The sequence below is a fragment of the Alosa pseudoharengus genome, unplaced genomic scaffold (genome assembly GCF_046254945.1).
Source record: "Alosa pseudoharengus isolate Yale_2024_CS ecotype anadromous, Long Island Sound unplaced genomic scaffold, YU_APseudo_1.1 YU_APseudo_1.1_scf_23, whole genome shotgun sequence".
In the NCBI taxonomy this organism is placed as follows: Eukaryota; Metazoa; Chordata; class Actinopteri; order Clupeiformes; family Clupeidae; genus Alosa; species Alosa pseudoharengus.
The window spans coordinates 28,389,067-28,405,960 of NW_027468685.1; the positions used below are offsets into that span (position 1 = coordinate 28,389,067).

Below are 16,894 nucleotides of genomic sequence, written 5' to 3' on the forward strand. Positions count from 1 at the left end.
CGCTAGCGTTGCACTTTGAAAGTTGAACTAAGTTTTTTTTTTATTTTTTTTTATATATTTTTGTCCTTTTATGCCTTTAATTTACAGGACAGTGGAGGATGACAGGAAGCGAGTGGGGGAGAGAGTCGAGGTGGGATCGGGGAAAGGACCACGGGGCGGGAATCGAACCCGGGTCGCCGGCGTACGGTACAGGTGCCCCAGCCAGCCGCATGGTTCGACATGGTTGCTATGCTGGTTGCTATGGTGGTCGCTAGGTTGACATTACAGGGGTGGTTTCTAGGTTGTTGCTAGGGTAATTAGTTAGTTGCTAGTAAGCCATCTTAAGCTGACTGCATAAAGTGATTATTTTAAGAGATACATTTTCAAACCAGAACTGTGTATAGGTCATGGTTAAAAACGTATCAGAATCTCAGAAATAATCACGTAATGCAGCCAGTTTAAGATTTTTTAAGAAGTCAGATTTTTTAAAGGCAATCAAATTTCTGCTGACTCTCTTCTGGCTGCGGTTAAAGGCCAGCGCCTCCTGAGAGGCCTGAAGGGTCAGTTCTGAGGTTGTTGGCTGCTGGAACCGAAAAAAGGACTGCATTTTCTTAAAAGACAATGTGACTGAAGTGCGGGCAAAGTTTGCACAGAAATGTACGATTTTTCCCACCCTCATCGACCTTGTCATAAAACTTGTTTATGACAAGTTATGACGCCAAGTTATGACGCCTCCTTGCTGCTTTGTCGTCTACATCAGCATTTCTCAAACTTCTTTGACCTGAGGCCCAGTCAAGGCATACTTTGGGGTCATAGGGCCCACCTACATGAACCCACCCCCTCCTCCCAACCCCTATCAAATTGTAATGATATCACAATTATTATTTTTATACTATATTGCTATACATGCACTTCAAAACAGTCAATGTTTAAAGTGCTAAGATTGTTCACAAAAGTTTGTGAAAGCATGCACATCAGAGTACTGCTTTACTAATGTAAAATATAATTAGGACTACACTAGTTTCTTTGTTTTTGCATTGTTGCATGATGCTTGCATGAGAAATACTTCTCAAAACAACAGCAATTATATGGGTGCCGTTGTTTTGGGATGTTTCCCTCATGCAAGCATCATACACTGATAGAGTATATATATATATGCTATTTAATTACATTTCATTTGAATGCCTGAATGTAAGAATTCAGGAAACACAATACCAGCTTTTAACATTTCTGTTGTTTACTAGTTTATGTAAATCACATAACACATGAACTGTTCATACTACTGATAGCCCATTACTGTACACAATAATACTGTGCCCATTCATTAACATATATTAAACATCAGGCGTCTTGTTTACACATTTAAACCATATTTGCACTTCGAATTTCGCTTCCAAATTGTAGTAACTACATCTACGAAGTCTAAGGAAGATAACCATGTAGTCTGTTCATAGATAAGATACATTTTGACAGAACTACAGACTTCGTGAAAGTAGCCTAGTAGCCCTACCTAAAAAGACTCCATTCACTTCATTGCAAAATCGCGGTTGGTCTGTTTACACATTAAAACCATATTTACACTTCGAAATTCGCTTCCAAATTGTAGTAACTACATCTACGAAGTCTAAGGAAGATAACCATGTAGTCTGTTCATAGATAAGATACATTTTGACAGAACTACAGACTTCGTGAAAGTAGCCTAGTAGCCCTACCTAAAAAGACTCCATTCACTTCATTGCAAAATCGCGGTTGGTCTGTTTACACATTAAAACCATATTTACACTTCGAATTTCGCTTCCAAATTGTAGTAACTACATCTACGAAGTCTAAGGAAGATAACCATGTAGTCTGTTCAACGATAAGATACATTTTGACAGAACTACAGACCTCGTAAAAGTAGTACCTAAAATGAGTGTGATAAATGGCCATCACGTAAAGCATATAGCATATGACCATAGATATATACACGGCCAGGGCCTGAAGTTAACTTTTTTGGCCACCAGCCACTGTGGCAGGTGAATTTTGAAATCCACCTGCCACAGTGGTTTTTTACCAGCCAAAATTATTTTGTGCCCAAAATAAAGGTGAACGACTCAGAAAATGCATAAGAATGGTTCTTGAACTTGTACAGAATACACATTACAGTACTCAAGTAAAAGTAAAAAAGTACTTTGTTAATAAACTACTCAAGTAGGCCTAACAAGTTACTTTTTTGTAGGCCTACATTTTTATATTTTTGATGGACCTTTAAAGGGATACAAAAGTATCCTTCATGCCTATTTGCTTTTCTCCTCCTCTGTAGGCTAATCATATAGTCAAACATATTTTAAAAGCCCAATTCAAATATATTTTATATTTATATTTATATATACTTTGTCATAGCCAGAATAAGCATTACGTGGCTATGGATTGAAAAGCAGTCTTCCAATACATTGCAGCTGATTCTTCTGCTTTGCATTGCTAGAAGTCTGGTTATAACTCCACCATACAGACAATGTAACCTAAAAACAATGGCTATATTATGGGTAGACCTATATTTAGGCTATAATAGCCTAGGCATATCCACTCGGGCAGAGCGACAGAGCAGGCTATCTGTTTTCTCAGCCGACCGTCTCATGTCATGTCCTGCAACATTGAGGCTACATAAATGAATGCTAGGCTTTTTCTAACTTGTATGCTCGATTTCCAGTGCATTTGATTTGCTTGTAAATTAAGTTGTAGGCCTACTTTCCTTGTCCAATGTGATTGTTGAACGATGCTGGCCAGAAATGAATATACGTGAAAGTTTCCGTGTCATGTCATAGCCTACCTCTAGTCTCGTTGCAACTCTGGCAGCCTCACCAGAAGATGCAGCAACTGTACGTCATTGTGTTAACTGAGCTGTTAGCTAGGCCAGGCATTACTTTTATAATCGTGGGCTAACGCATTCTGAAGCCCTGTTTCTTTCCTCCCAGGGAGAGGTGCGCTTTTCCCTCTTCGAGATACTTTCTCCAATAATAAACTTGTACTCGTAATGTAAGTAAAGTAAAAGAGTAAAAGTAGTAGTAGATTATTGGCTCAAAAATGTACTTGAGTAAGAGTAAAAGTAGGCTACCGTTTTGAAAAAGTTAAGTCGTTTGCCGTTCCTCGAAAAAAAAATGTAACGCGTTAGGCTACTACCCACCCCTGCAAATGGGTTTGATCTCGCTTTCTCCGAGCCATAGCCTACAAACGGCAATCTGGACAGTGCATCTCCTTGCTCAGTGTTGTGTTGTCTTATTGGCTACCCGCCAACGTGGCAGGTACATTGACAGTTTCACCCGCCAATCACAAAAGTTACCCGCATTTGGCGTGTGGGCGGGTGCCAATTTCATGCCCTGTACACGGCATATGACAACAGCAAATAGCTAACGTTTACGTTAGCCTAACTTGCTTATCGTTGACGTTGACCCGACACGTTCATAAGTTAGACCATAGACTGATAAGGACGTCCATCAAACTAAAAGGGTTCGTTCTTCGATTCCGTGTGCATCCTGTGTATCTTTCGTGCTGCTATCCTGTTACCTCTTCCTGCTGTTCTGGCATCAAGGTTTCACGCGAGATTACGCCACATCCCAGAGAGTTGTGTTGTCTCAAGATGGCGCCCGTCTGTGTGAATGAGACGTGAACGGTACTGTTTTTCTTTTTAATAAACTGCCTGTAGACTTACACAGTTCTGAATGCTTCGGTTTACATGTAGATACCCTCATTATGCTACGGTGTAGTGTGTTGCTATTTGGAGCCTTGGTAGCTATTTATTTTTACATCGTTGTTTGGTGGGTCAGGTGACGAGCCGTCGAATCACAGCACAGCACCCAGAATGCATTGCAACACACTGTCATGAAGGGACTCATCGTTAGGTCGGCTTTAAATAGCATACAGAACCTATAGTAATTTAACTTTGTCTGTAAGCTCCACAGATCGTGGCAAGACAATTTAATTGATTGTGGACTTCTTGCCGGGCAATGATGAGTAACTTAACTTGAATAGTAATGCTGCGTGGATGTGCATGATATCTGCATGAAAGTGTGTTTCTCAATGTAATAATCTATACAACTGTACACATGACTAACTTCGAATGGAGCTAGCTGGGCATAGGACTGGGCTGAATGGATTGGTAAAATACTTTATTTTTTATTTTTTTAATGACCTATATGAACATGGTTTGGCTTTAAAAAAAAGATGAGACAGCGCTTCGCAAAATGTATGCACTCCGCGAGTAAGCACTATTTATTTAGTATTCCTATTTTACTCTGCTGTAAATAGCAAACTTCTTGTGACAGGCAAAAACTATCTCCAAAGAGCTGTATCTACTGACAAAATAATGTTTCACGATTCTTGCGAGATTTGTCAGGCCGCCATTCTTGAAGTTGCATGGTTTTCAATTTGCTATGTCTATGCTGTATAGCTATGCTAGGTGAACGATTTGATCAAATTGGCTTCGTAAAGGTGAAATTCTTGCCTAGTGTACCTTTAAAGTGTACTGACGGAAGTATGCCATTTGAGACCGAGTGCTAGACATTGTTGACGCATGCCTGGGATATCTGGTATTGCACTGTCTAACGTTGTAGTAGCGGGTCGGAGCAGTACCTTTTTCATCTGTTGTGCCTATGCCAACATTTTCATCGGGATGAATAAAGTGTCTGTCTGTCTGTCTGATTATGTATGTATGTATCTATCTATCTATCTATCTATCTATCTATCTACAGTATCTATCTATCTATCTGCACCATGGGAAAAGCATCAAGAATGCTGAAGATCCCTTTCTATGTGGGCAGTGCTGACATTATCATGTGCATACTGCGGCTTCTCAATGGATCTTGACCTTGGCCTTGAAAAGGTTTAAGTTCATGGTGTCATGTTTGGACATCCACACTTTCGAACGCTTCACAGAGTGAAATGCTTTGCTAAGGTCAATCAAGAGCATGTACACAATAGTGGTGGTTTTTTGCACCCTGCATATGTCATGCATCTGTCTGACTGTGAAGATCATATCCATTGTGTTGTGGACAGGACAGAAACTGCACAGGGAGGATTTCTTCACATAGTGTCAATAACAAATGAGACTGTGTCTACCTTAAAAATGTGGACCAGTTCCCCTACCTTTGAAGACAAGACACTGTGAGCTGTACGTGGGGCCTTTTGCAAAGCTCTGCAGCAGACTGCAAAATAACCTACTTGCAAAGACCATGATACCAAAGTCCACAACCTACAGCAGCACCAAAGAGAGTGCCCTAGTCCACCTCCAACACCTCACATCGGTGCCCACACTGGAGGAAGTTCTCCTTAGATCTACTGGAACCGGTCAGCTAGGTGTCCCCAGTGTGTCTGTGTGTGTTTGAGTTTGAGTGCGCTGCGTGGTGAGCTACAGGCTACAACATTGAAAACACATTGATTGTCAAATAATGACATAGTTGGTATAAATGCGGAGCAGCAAGTTTTCAGGGATATTGGTTAAATAACAGTAAACGAATGAGACGTTCAAAGCCTAGTGCTGTAGAATAAAGAAAAGTGCAGGTGAAAAACTTATCTCCCAGATATGGGTGCTGATCTTCAGCCTAAATCGTCAGGTTGCTAGCAGTGGAACGTAGCAGAGGGGGCGACAATGTAATAAGGTAAAATCTGATTCTCACCATGTCGCCGAATCAGGGGAGCCCTGAGCTCTTTCCCCGCAATAATACAGTCCTATAACAGGGTGATATGGGACAGTGACACTCAAAGTGTGTTCCTATTGTCACGTTTAAATGAACAACTAACAGACGGCATTATATTAAATAGGTAGGCCGATTTCTGTATAATAGACTGTATTAATAGCCTAATATGTTTATGTTACGTGAAAGCCTAATTGCTTAATAGTAGGCTACCATGTTTTCCATGAGGCCTGGTCATAATTGTCCCGCAACATTTTTTAATTTTTCCGTGCAGTCCAGTAGCGCTGGAAAGTAGCAACGTTGAGCTCCCCCACACATTGAAACCAGCCCCGATCTGCACGCTGCAGCCAGGGGCGTCTGCGAAGGTAGCACACAGTCGAAAGTGGCACACAGTCTATGACCATGGGAGTGACATATTCCTATTTCGCCCAGGGCGCAGAATTGCCTTCTGCCGGCCATGAATGTACACTGTATTCACATGTCTATATTCACCTGAATACTACCACTTTGGTAGAATATTTCTGTTACTGTGCAGTATAGACATATGTGCTAGTGATTTATTCATGACTTTACCATAACCATAGGGTTGGATATCACCTCCATGGTTGCATATTCAAATGAAAACCTCCAGTTTGACAGAAAATAATAAATATGAAAGATATCAAAGATATTATATAAACATAATAGGCTATGTTTTTGTGCCAATGCTTTTGAAAGTGGATATGTTTGAATGCTAATTGATGCTTACAGCCCCCTGATTACAGCTGATGAAGGATGATGAAAATGGAGGTTATATCCTGAGTTTATTCTTCAACTGTATGACTAGATTCCTTCATATGTTGTCAACGGCACTCTTTCCAGAGAAAAAAAAGAAGGTGAGTGCTCCACTGTGTGTGTGTGTGTGTGTGTGTGTGTGTGTGTGTGTCCCTTTGAGTCCAAGGGCTGACGTGGTTGAAAGGGACAGAACTGGATGCTAATGGCAGGTGGCAGCCTCAATCTCTCTCGTCTCATTACAGTCTTTCACAGAGGCCTCCCTGTATACAGCACAATTTCATTATCACCCCCCTAACAAGCCGGCGACAAATTAGAATGCAATCCCTTTTCATCTGCGATTGAAACTCATTTTTTTTATACAATAAACAAGATGAGTTGCAATCAGAGGCTAGTAAATTGTCTCTGCACAGCCTCATTCAGGTGGCTAAGTCTCACAAATATGGCTCATCAGCCCTGAACTGAACTGCAGGTGTGCAGGACAGATGACTTTTTTTGTCCGGGAGAGTGTGTGTGTGTGTGTGTGAGTGTGTGTGTGTGTGAGTGTGTGTGTGTGTGTGTTGGGATGGGGGGATTGAAGAGATTGGCTCGTCACGTTCCTTGTCTGTCCTGTTTTGCTCTGATTGGTGTTCACTGATGTGCTCTTCTGTTTTTATCATGGAGAGAATCTAAATGGTAAAGTGTCGTGTGACTCCCCTCTTTGTGAAATCTCAAGTTTAAAAAAGAAGTGTGTTGTAGAAGAATTTCTTTTTTTTCTCTTCTTTTCAAAAAGCACACGCTTAAGAATCATTCGTGTTGCTGTCTTTATGTGCTACTCATTGTGAGCATCTCTCCTTTACTTACTTATGAAAAATCATGTGGATGAATGGAGTGTCTGATTGGAGTGACTGCATAATAAGGGTGTGTGTGTGTGTGTGTGTGTTTTCAACACTTCATTCCTCTGCACGGACTGCCATTTAGTTCTTATCCCTCTCATCATGAACTAATGTTGAGCTGACTCTTCTCTTCATTGTTGTAATATTTATGTTAAAGTGATTGTTTTTGTTTATATTTAAAATTATTAGCAGATGGTTTTGTCCAAAACAACACCAATAAGGACCAAAGAAAACACAGCGGAGAGGTAGCTCACACCTTCAGCTTTCCCAGAGAAACTCCACACAGGGTTTTGTTTTTGTTTGGGGCACAGGCTGCCTCCACTTTGTTTGATTACAGTTTTCGGAGGCTGGGCTACAGTGTACTTATGGAATGTACTTACGGAATGGGCAGCTTGAAGATTTTTAGAAGATTGCTGAATGTGAAAAATATATATATGGGTTTGAAATCGCATATAATCGCTGACTGCATCTTCAGAGGTCCTGAGCTAATGGGTTAGGGCAATGTGTAATCTACACACCCGCCTACAGGGTTTGAAACATCTATCCTGCTGACAGCAACAGTGGACCGACACACTCTGTCTTTTTCCCCTCTCATCTTAAATATTGACCCGTGCCTGTATGACATGAGTTATCAGTATCAGGTGATGTGAGGGTCAGTAAAGACCTTACTAACTTGCTAGCCAGCACGTGCCTGCTTCTTCTTTAGCTGTAGGCGGTATTGACTTTGTCTTGACTGATCAATGTGCACAGTCGTTGAGAAAGGCCGGTGGGAGCTGGTGGTGCAGGGGCTGGACAAAGCTGATAGAACACATGTCAGTTCAAATGACAGTTACTCACATATCCGCAACATACCTCTGCTGTCCACATTTCTGTCCGTGCATTGATTGCTACAATAGACTCAAATAGAGTATTATTGACTAAATATGTTGTTAAGTGAATACCGTGGTACAGGGCTTGCAATATTGATTTGCAATCGATTGAGTAAGAGAGTTCCTTGGAAAACTCGCTCCAGAATTGGACATTGAATATTAAAATGTATTACTACTGGCTAATAATGAGTCATTATCATTAGGACACCCAGAAACACACACTCTCTCTCTCCCTCTCTCTTTCTCTCTCTCTCTCACACACACACACACACACACACACACACACACACCCTCACAGAAACTTTTAATGAAGTGCTGTATCTATTTGAGTGTGATATGATCATATTAAGCAGTGGCTACAGAGTGACTCATGAATTAAGGGCTGTCTGTGTCCCATGCAACTGAATGGTAATAAGACATTCTACCTGCTCAATTAAGTTAATGGGATTCGTTTGTCAAGCACGGACCATGAAACTATGATGAAATCCATTCCATTTAGTCTGACACAGGACCAGCTTTGCTGCTGTGTCTTTATGCCTTTTCATGTCTGTAATTAGCTTTATGCTTTCAGATTTAACTTGGATTTCCTCAAATTACTTCATTTTGCCGTCATAATGTGAGAATAGAGATGTTAGACCCAGAGTTTTTTTTTTACTTTTATTTTTATAACCCTCATGAGTGAGCAAAAAGAATTGATATTAGAACAGTTGACAAAATCTCTTTGTAAGTGTAATAATTTCTTGATTTGTATGGAAAAATTAATAATCCCTCGGGGGGCTATCACAATGAGTCTTGTAAGATTCCATCATCCACACTTTTCTTTTAATGCCAACATTGTCTAAAGCACAACAATTTCTTTTTTTCCCTTCAAATTCTGTGAATAAAAGTGAGAAGAAGGTGCCATCATAAGTGTTTCTTTCCAAGATGGCTGTGTGCCATTGACTCACAGACGTTTGAATCCCATGGCCTTAACATGACCACTCTATCCTTACTCAATACCAGCCGCTGTACAGGTCACCATAAAGAGATATAAGCACAGTGAAGGAGTTGCAATTGACATGAATTGACACGAGTGAGCCTCAAGTGGTGGTATAATACTAGAATATTCTGGAAAGGAATGGATGTCACCCTTTTCACTAGGGTGACTAACAGTTCAGGCTACCCACTCTATGAGGGGATGAGAGAGAGAGAGACATCTGTGAAGGATGAGAAATTGAATAGAAATGAGAGAGAGAAGCGGTCCTTGAGCAGTGGAGATTTATAAAGGGTGAACATAATCTCCTGTGTTATCAGGGGCTGGTTAGTTCTCCTGAGGCGTGACACAGGCTCATTAGTATTCCACTGTCGATGAGTCGGAGAAGAAAATGGAGGGAGGCAAGCATATATATGAACAACAGCAACAACAACAACAACAACAACAACAACAGAAACAGCAACAGCATCATCAACAACAAAAACATGCTATGACCTTCTTGTGGTTTTTCCCCATCCCGTTCTCGTTCCGTTTCCCCTTTCTCTCAGATTAGTCTCTGTTGGGACTGTATGCTTCATAAACAAACACAAAACAATTTCCTGACTAAATTGCCAGGAGGAGTTGTCAAGGAGATGCTGTTCTCGTTTCCTTTTTTTTCCTTGCTTCTTTAGGACAAACATTCTGTCAGATGGCCCAGTGGTTTGCTGGGAATAGCATGCGCAAGACGTCTCACACTTTCACACACAGGAGGAGAAAGAGAGAGAGGGACACAAAGAGAGAGAAGGACACATGAAGAGATAGATAGAGAGAGAGAGAGATTCACTTTCAAACTGTCCTTGCCATCTCGCCGCAGTAGGTAGTATAAGACATCACTGAACCCAATAGTATTGTCATCTTTCAGAGAGAGAAACCGCGTCCCAGTCCTTCTCCATTAACCCCTAACCAAGACCTCTTCCAGAGAAGGCATGTATGTGGTTGCATCTGTCACATATTGCTTTATCTGCCTCGCTTGCGCACACTCACACACACACACACACACACACACACACAAGGTCATACACACGCCTACTAACAACATCCACCCACCCACACTGACTTGAAAGACACACACACACATACACAATACTTTTGAAAGTGACTTGCTGTTTGTCCTCCATTGTCACAGACAGTGTGTCACATACTGTAGTGGCAAAGCATCAAAGCAACCCAGCTCTCTGTTTCTCATTCGGCTATTGAGTAGAAAATGAAATTTCCAGTGAACTGAAGCATTAAGCAACATCAACAGCATCCTGAGAAGCCTTCCACAGCTCAGCTGGCTGTGTTCTTCACGGAGTGCTGAGAGGACAGCTGTCATGCTCCTCCAGTTTTGGTGAAATGGGAATCACACACAAGCGTTGATCTGTCTCTTTCCTCTCCTGCTGTTTGTTTTGTGTGGAGTTCTCTCTCGCCCTTTGTCTCATCTCATATTCTGATTTACGCACTCACACAACTCTGTTTCTGTCTGTGGCAGACTATATGTAAGAACTGTAGAACTAAGTCTTCCTCAATTATGAAAAAGTCAACTTATTTTTTCAGCATGTTTTGCTTTTCTGGATAGTGTAAGTGCTATGTAGTAAGAAACTTAAATAAAACACTGCGCTAGTTCATTATTTCATCAGCTGATTAATCACAACAAATGTAATCAGAAACACTCTTGATACCACCTCTGGTGCCCCCACTGGTCAAATAGTGTCAGTGCAGATACTGAGTGAATATTAGGGAGGATACGTCGTTCACCTGTAAAGATGTAAACAGTAAACATGAGACCACCTATTCTTTCTTCTGATTCTCTCATTGTGTTTCCTTTACATTCATTACTTTTTCTTTTATACTGGCACTTTGTCCATCTCCTATAAGGTCTGTAGAAAGCAGGATGCAACTCTCCTATGAGCTCCACAGCTGTATGTTGATGCGGTGTCAGCCATATTGATTGAAATGGGGGTGTGGATCTCCGCTGTACCCTGTATAAATATGGTGATCTCACAGGATCATGTCTTTCCCTGCACACGAATGGAATGAATCTCCATCATATACGATAAGCCTATTCTCTACATGCCTGTCTGTCACACAAAGATAAGGCTATTCTCTGTGCATTTGATGTATGCCATGTCTGTGTATACACCAGGTCGGGCCCCCAAACCCCTGCCTGGTAAACAGAAACAAGATGATCCTGCATCTGTGGCGACATCAAGCGTGCAGCGGGCAAATGAGTTTCTTGTCTCTGAGGAAGGTCTGTTCTCAGGGATCGTAAGACTCCTGCACCTCTGATTGAGGCTCTGCTCCTCTGTTCTAAAGGGCCTGTGAATTATCTGTCTGTTTTCTAAGCAAGCAAACGCGTCCATGTAACTCACACAACTATGAATTGTTATTGCCTTCACAGCTATGATGAATGTGTGTCTCTCTGTCAGAGTTCTGGATTGGCTACTGAGATTGATACCCATGTTGTTGTTGTTGCAAGGAGAGATGAGTTGCATCATAGAATGGAGAGCACATGGAGGTAATAAAATGGAATAATACCGAATGGCTCAAGATCTCCAGCTGGACACATCACCACTCTTAGTGGACGCGTGTGTGTGTGTGTGTGTGTGTGTGTGTGTGTGAGAGCTTATGACACACCAAAAAGAGAGAGAGAGAAAGAGAGCGTGAGAGGAGACAGGAGACATGATTTAACTTTATCTTGTTTGTAAGGCATATGGGTGTTTGTCCTCTATAAACTATCTCCATGGTGACTCGTAGGAGGGTGGAATATATGGGACCAGATTGATGGCTATAGCTGTGTTAATGCTAGTCATGGGAATCAGTATCCAAAGGGGAGAAGAATCTGCCCTTCAACTAGAAGACAGGGAGAGAGAGCAGGGTCGACGGCCTTCACTCCTAACGCTATCTTTTGTCCATTTCACTCCGATGCGCTGTTTGGCTGGATGACAAATCGGGAGACCGCCTCGTTTTGAATGTCCCCTCGCTGAAAATGATTATTTCTGCAATATTTTCCCTTCTGACTCACACAGCTTATTATCTCATCCATCTTGCTGTTTACATCTTATTTCTTTGCATGCGTGAAAACCGCACAAGGTTGTTTATCATGCCGAGAAGCATGTGTAGGGAGATCTGAGCGCCTCCCGCTTTAATGTGCGATGACATTCACTTCCACACGCGTGCAAAGTGCCAAAGCCACAAAAGGAGGCCGAATTGACTTACTAGCCACATTAAATCCCAGGAACATGGGGAGGAGGAAGATTTATTGCTTCTTAAATTTTGCTCCGTGCCCCGCATAGTAAATGCACACATTTCACGAAGGGGGACAGAGGAGATAGATTAGCACTGGGATAAGTCTGTCCTCACTTGTATACGCAAGACAGCCTGGAAATGAAAATGTGTGTGTTCTGATTAGCAAAGTGAAAGAAATTGAAAGACTTGTGAAATATGAAAAAAAAACACTCAAGATAGAAACAAAGTCTTTGACCGGGAGGGTGCATGTACAGTAGGTATTCTTTTTAAATATATTTTGAACAGATTGTTGCACTGAAAAAAAAAAAAATTCAGTGCAGATTTAGTTGAATTTGCTTAATATTTTCTTGCAATTAAAGCTAAACTAAATTGAGTAGTTACAACTAAATCAAGCCAAGCAAACTCCAATCAAATATTTTGAGTAAAAATTAGTATTAGGTAACCATTTGCACACAATTTAATTTAGCTACATCCAGCCATATAGATTTAGTTGAATTTGCTTAATATTCTCTAATGCAAGAATTACTTAATTTTTTTTAGGTAACCATTTGCACTCAATTTAATTTAGCTACATCCAGCCATATAGATTTAGTTGAATTTGCTTAATATTCTCTAATGCAAGAATTACTTAATTTTTTTTAGGTAACCATTTGCACTCAATTTAATTTAGCTACATCCAGCCATATAGATTTAGTTGAATTTGCTTAATATTTGTATATAATTTCATTGGTAAAAATTAAGTTAAACTTCAAATTCAGGTTAAATAGTATTAACTTAAATCTCAAACAGAAATGGTATAACTGTCTTTATTAAAACAAATGTTCAACACAGAAACACACATATGAACACACATTGGGACCCTTTGCTTTAAAAAATAATAATTTTCCCGCTCTCAAACCAAAGCAAAAGCAAAGGCAGTAGTGCCAAAGAGAGAGTGTGTGCACCAAAAGAGAGAAAGAAAGATTCAATAAATGGTTGTGAACCTTTGACCAAAGCCAAACACCTTACCAGTGAGTGATTGTGTGTGTGTGTGTGTGCGTGCGTGTGTAAGTAAATGTGCCGAGATAGAATGAGAGAAAGACAGTGCGAAAGAAAGAATGAGAGAAAGAAAGAAAGAATGAGAGAAAGACAGTGAGAAAGAAAGAATGAGAGAAAGACAGTGAGAAAGAAAGAAAGGTTCACAATGAGAGAAAGACAGTGAGAAAGAAAGAATGAGAGAAAGACAGTGAGAAAGAAAGAATGAGAGAAAGACAGTGAGAAAGAAAGAAAGGTTCACAATGAGAGAAAGACAGTGAGAAAGAAAGAATGAGAGAAAGACAGTGAGAAAGAAAGAAAGGTTCACAACCATTTATTGAATCTTTCAAATCAAGTCAATCATGACTGTGTGTGTGTGTGTGTAAAAGTGTGCCGAGAGAGAGAGGACGAACGATAAAGACAGAGAGAGAAAGAGAGAGACAGCAGGGAAGAGAAAGAAGAGGCCCACTTGCCCATCTAATGATTTGGTTCTTAAGATTGAGAACCTTGGGTAGGAGCTTATCACCATCCATCTGAATGACAACTTTTTGCTTGAATTTGTAATAGTATTGAAGAGTTCAAGATTGATTCAATGTGTATATGACCCCTAGCTTCACCAAAGTCCTTTTAGGCAAGTCCCTGCACTCGGCAGCCATAATGCAATGCTTTTTTGGCACTCATCGGGCATCCTATTTGGCAGAAATGCGCGTGCGCAAGGCTTCACGACACCAACCTTACTCCAGCACCGAGTTCACAACACATGATTGGAGGATTTTTTGAGTGCTGTGTCTCCTCATTAGAAAGTCTCTGGCTTCACTGCACAGCCTTGTGCAACAGACCAAGGTTCCTCCAAAATGATGCCTCCATCCACAACGATGCCGATGTCCTCATGTTCCAAGGGGTGGTTTTCTCTTGACACCTCCTTGCCATGGATATCCTGTACAAAATTTAAAAAGCTGCTTTAGGTTGACGCTTGAGAAAAGATACGAGCTGGGAGCTGGCTTAAAGGTTTTTGGCTTAAAAATTGGCATAAAAATGCAATTTTAATTGCAATTTCAACATGCCCTTGGTTAGTGTTACCATGTACATGTATGAGAGAATCATCATCTTCACCAAAATAAAGGCACGGGGTCTTGATGGCTGCCTCCCTCCTCAGATGTACAGTCTCTGTCTGTTCACATACAGGGATATTAATTATTTTGTGAAAATACAATCAATACTCTAAATAATAATAACCTCTATTTATAAAGCACTTTTAATACGGAAGATTCAGTTCAGAGTGCTTTGCAACAGATAACAGGCATTTGGCAAGCATTTCTTTCCCCTGTATTGGTTGAAACACACCCCATAATCACGTCCCAACGAAGCAGCGCCAGACTTAAATTCTGACAGGAATTGAGTATAACGACATCAGGCTAATAAGTGAGTGTACCAGTTGGGGAAGGAACAATGTGAGCAACGGGAAAATGAGTGAGTGGGTAAATGTATGACGACTCATGTAGTCGTATCAACCCTGAGGAGTCCAGTTATAGTTAGACACAAAATTATAATGCCTCTATCTGTCGCTATGTTGTAATAAGGAACATAAGAGCAGTGTGTGAGTAGGGTGACTATAAGTGATGGCAGTTGCAAATAGCAGAAACAGATCCAATGTGATCATTGTATGTAATATGTAAGAGAAGTAAACAATAATAGTAATACAAACTTACACCTTGCAAAATCCTCAAATGTTTGGTCATTTTATGTCCTTTAAACCTTCTTCTGGAACTTATGACCTTCTTCTTCTGGAAAACGGCGGTCACTGGACATCCAAGGTTACGCATCTTTGACCTGTAGCTTGCCGGAATACCCAAGCCTCACAGGCATTTCCTGATCCAGTCATCAAGCAAGGACATTTCTCAATACCTGTAACTAAAGAGGATAGAAACACATTTATAATATAAATATAAAGTATACATTTATGAAATATACTTATTTAATACATACACAAATGGTACTAGTTAATCAAACGATTTTGACACTTCATTTAATTGACATTTGACACATTATCTTACAATCTACCAACAATAGCTACACAGCCCTGCTTGTTGATCTGACTGTCCCCTTGAAGGGAAAACATTTCAAATTTCAACACCATGGAACAAATAAAATGTTCAACCAATATCTGCTTAACAGGTGCGTAGCATCAGCCTGTCCAGATCTTGCACTGCTGTTGAGTTTGAGAAATGCCACCACCACGCATATTCAGCGCTGGCGATGACATTATTGAGAAAATAGTGGTACTCCATTACTGACAGAATAAATAAACATGTTTCTAAACCTAGCGTAAATGTGGCTTTTGGCCAACATTGTCCGAGTTATGACCTAACCTAATCACTCACAAAACATGCGTCCTATTTCTTTCCTTTTTACATGTACCTTGGCCTGCATTCTGAGTCTCCAAACAAATGTATTTTGCAAACTCGGCATTGCTCAAGTTAAGTGTCAGTTGACTCCACAGGGGTCGGTGAAAACGTGTTTGGTCTGCTGGTGTTCGGTTAGCTAACTAGCAACGTTAAGGTCAACCATATTTCAGGCAAGATCTGTGTTCCAATTCAGTTAGCAGCTAATGTTAATTGTACAAACTTTAATGGGTCCACTGAGTTTCAACGACCTAAATTGTCTAACATTAAGGTATATATTCATTTTGAAGTTATTCAATCAATTACGTTGAGGAGGTAATAAAAGTAAACTTTAAGATGAACTTGTTAGCCCAGTTAACATTATATTGGAGTAGAACTGCTAGGTAAAGTTAACTTTAGCTAGCTTGCTAGACGATTTCTTAAATATTCAAGAAAACAGCTCTATCGTGTCAAATAAGGCAATTAAAGACACTCCAAATTTCTAATGGTAAACTGACTGTCAAATGACGTTTAATAATATACCACTTACCGTTAAAAGTCAAAAGCGAAGATTTCAAGTGCAGATCTCTTCAAGCCAACGGAACCGTTTGCAAAATGGAGGACAATCATCTTTTGGCAGCCAAATAAACGCATGCGCAGCACCGCCTCTGAAGCAAACCCCTTTTTTTCTTGCAGATATTACTTATCTGAAATGAGTTTTTGCAAAACACAAACAAATTGAGTATATAAATACAGTTTCATTTAAGAAAAAATTACTACATGTCAAAATCACTTTTTTCAGTGTGGAGAACTTGTTAATTAACTAGATGTACCGCAGAGCGGTACAAAATATGACCGCCGCCCAGTCCAGCACATTTTTTCCACAAAAATAAATCACGCTGAAAGGCCTATATGATTCTAACTGTCTCACTAAATTGCATTATCCACACTCAATTCTCACTGATATCTGCTAGACAACAAGTACCAAAACATGATTAGTTCATAGATTTCACATGTAAAATTCATTTTATACAACCCCACTTCCATCTTGCCTGTTCATAATTCTGAGAAATTCTTGAATTGTGTGCATGTGTGC

At 40.4% G+C, this 16,894-nt stretch overlaps 1 long non-coding RNA gene across 1 annotated transcript; it reads right to left on the reverse strand.

The window, feature by feature from the left end:
- Positions 1-14,006: 14,006 nt before the first annotated feature.
- Positions 14,007-15,252, reverse strand: LOC143140238 (uncharacterized). The gene is made up of 3 exons (XR_012990592.1): positions 15,127-15,252; positions 14,498-14,588; positions 14,007-14,354 (listed from the first exon to the last, which is right to left on the reverse strand). It is a non-coding gene; the product is annotated as an uncharacterized LOC143140238 (long non-coding RNA).
- Positions 15,253-16,894: the final 1,642 nt, after the last annotated feature.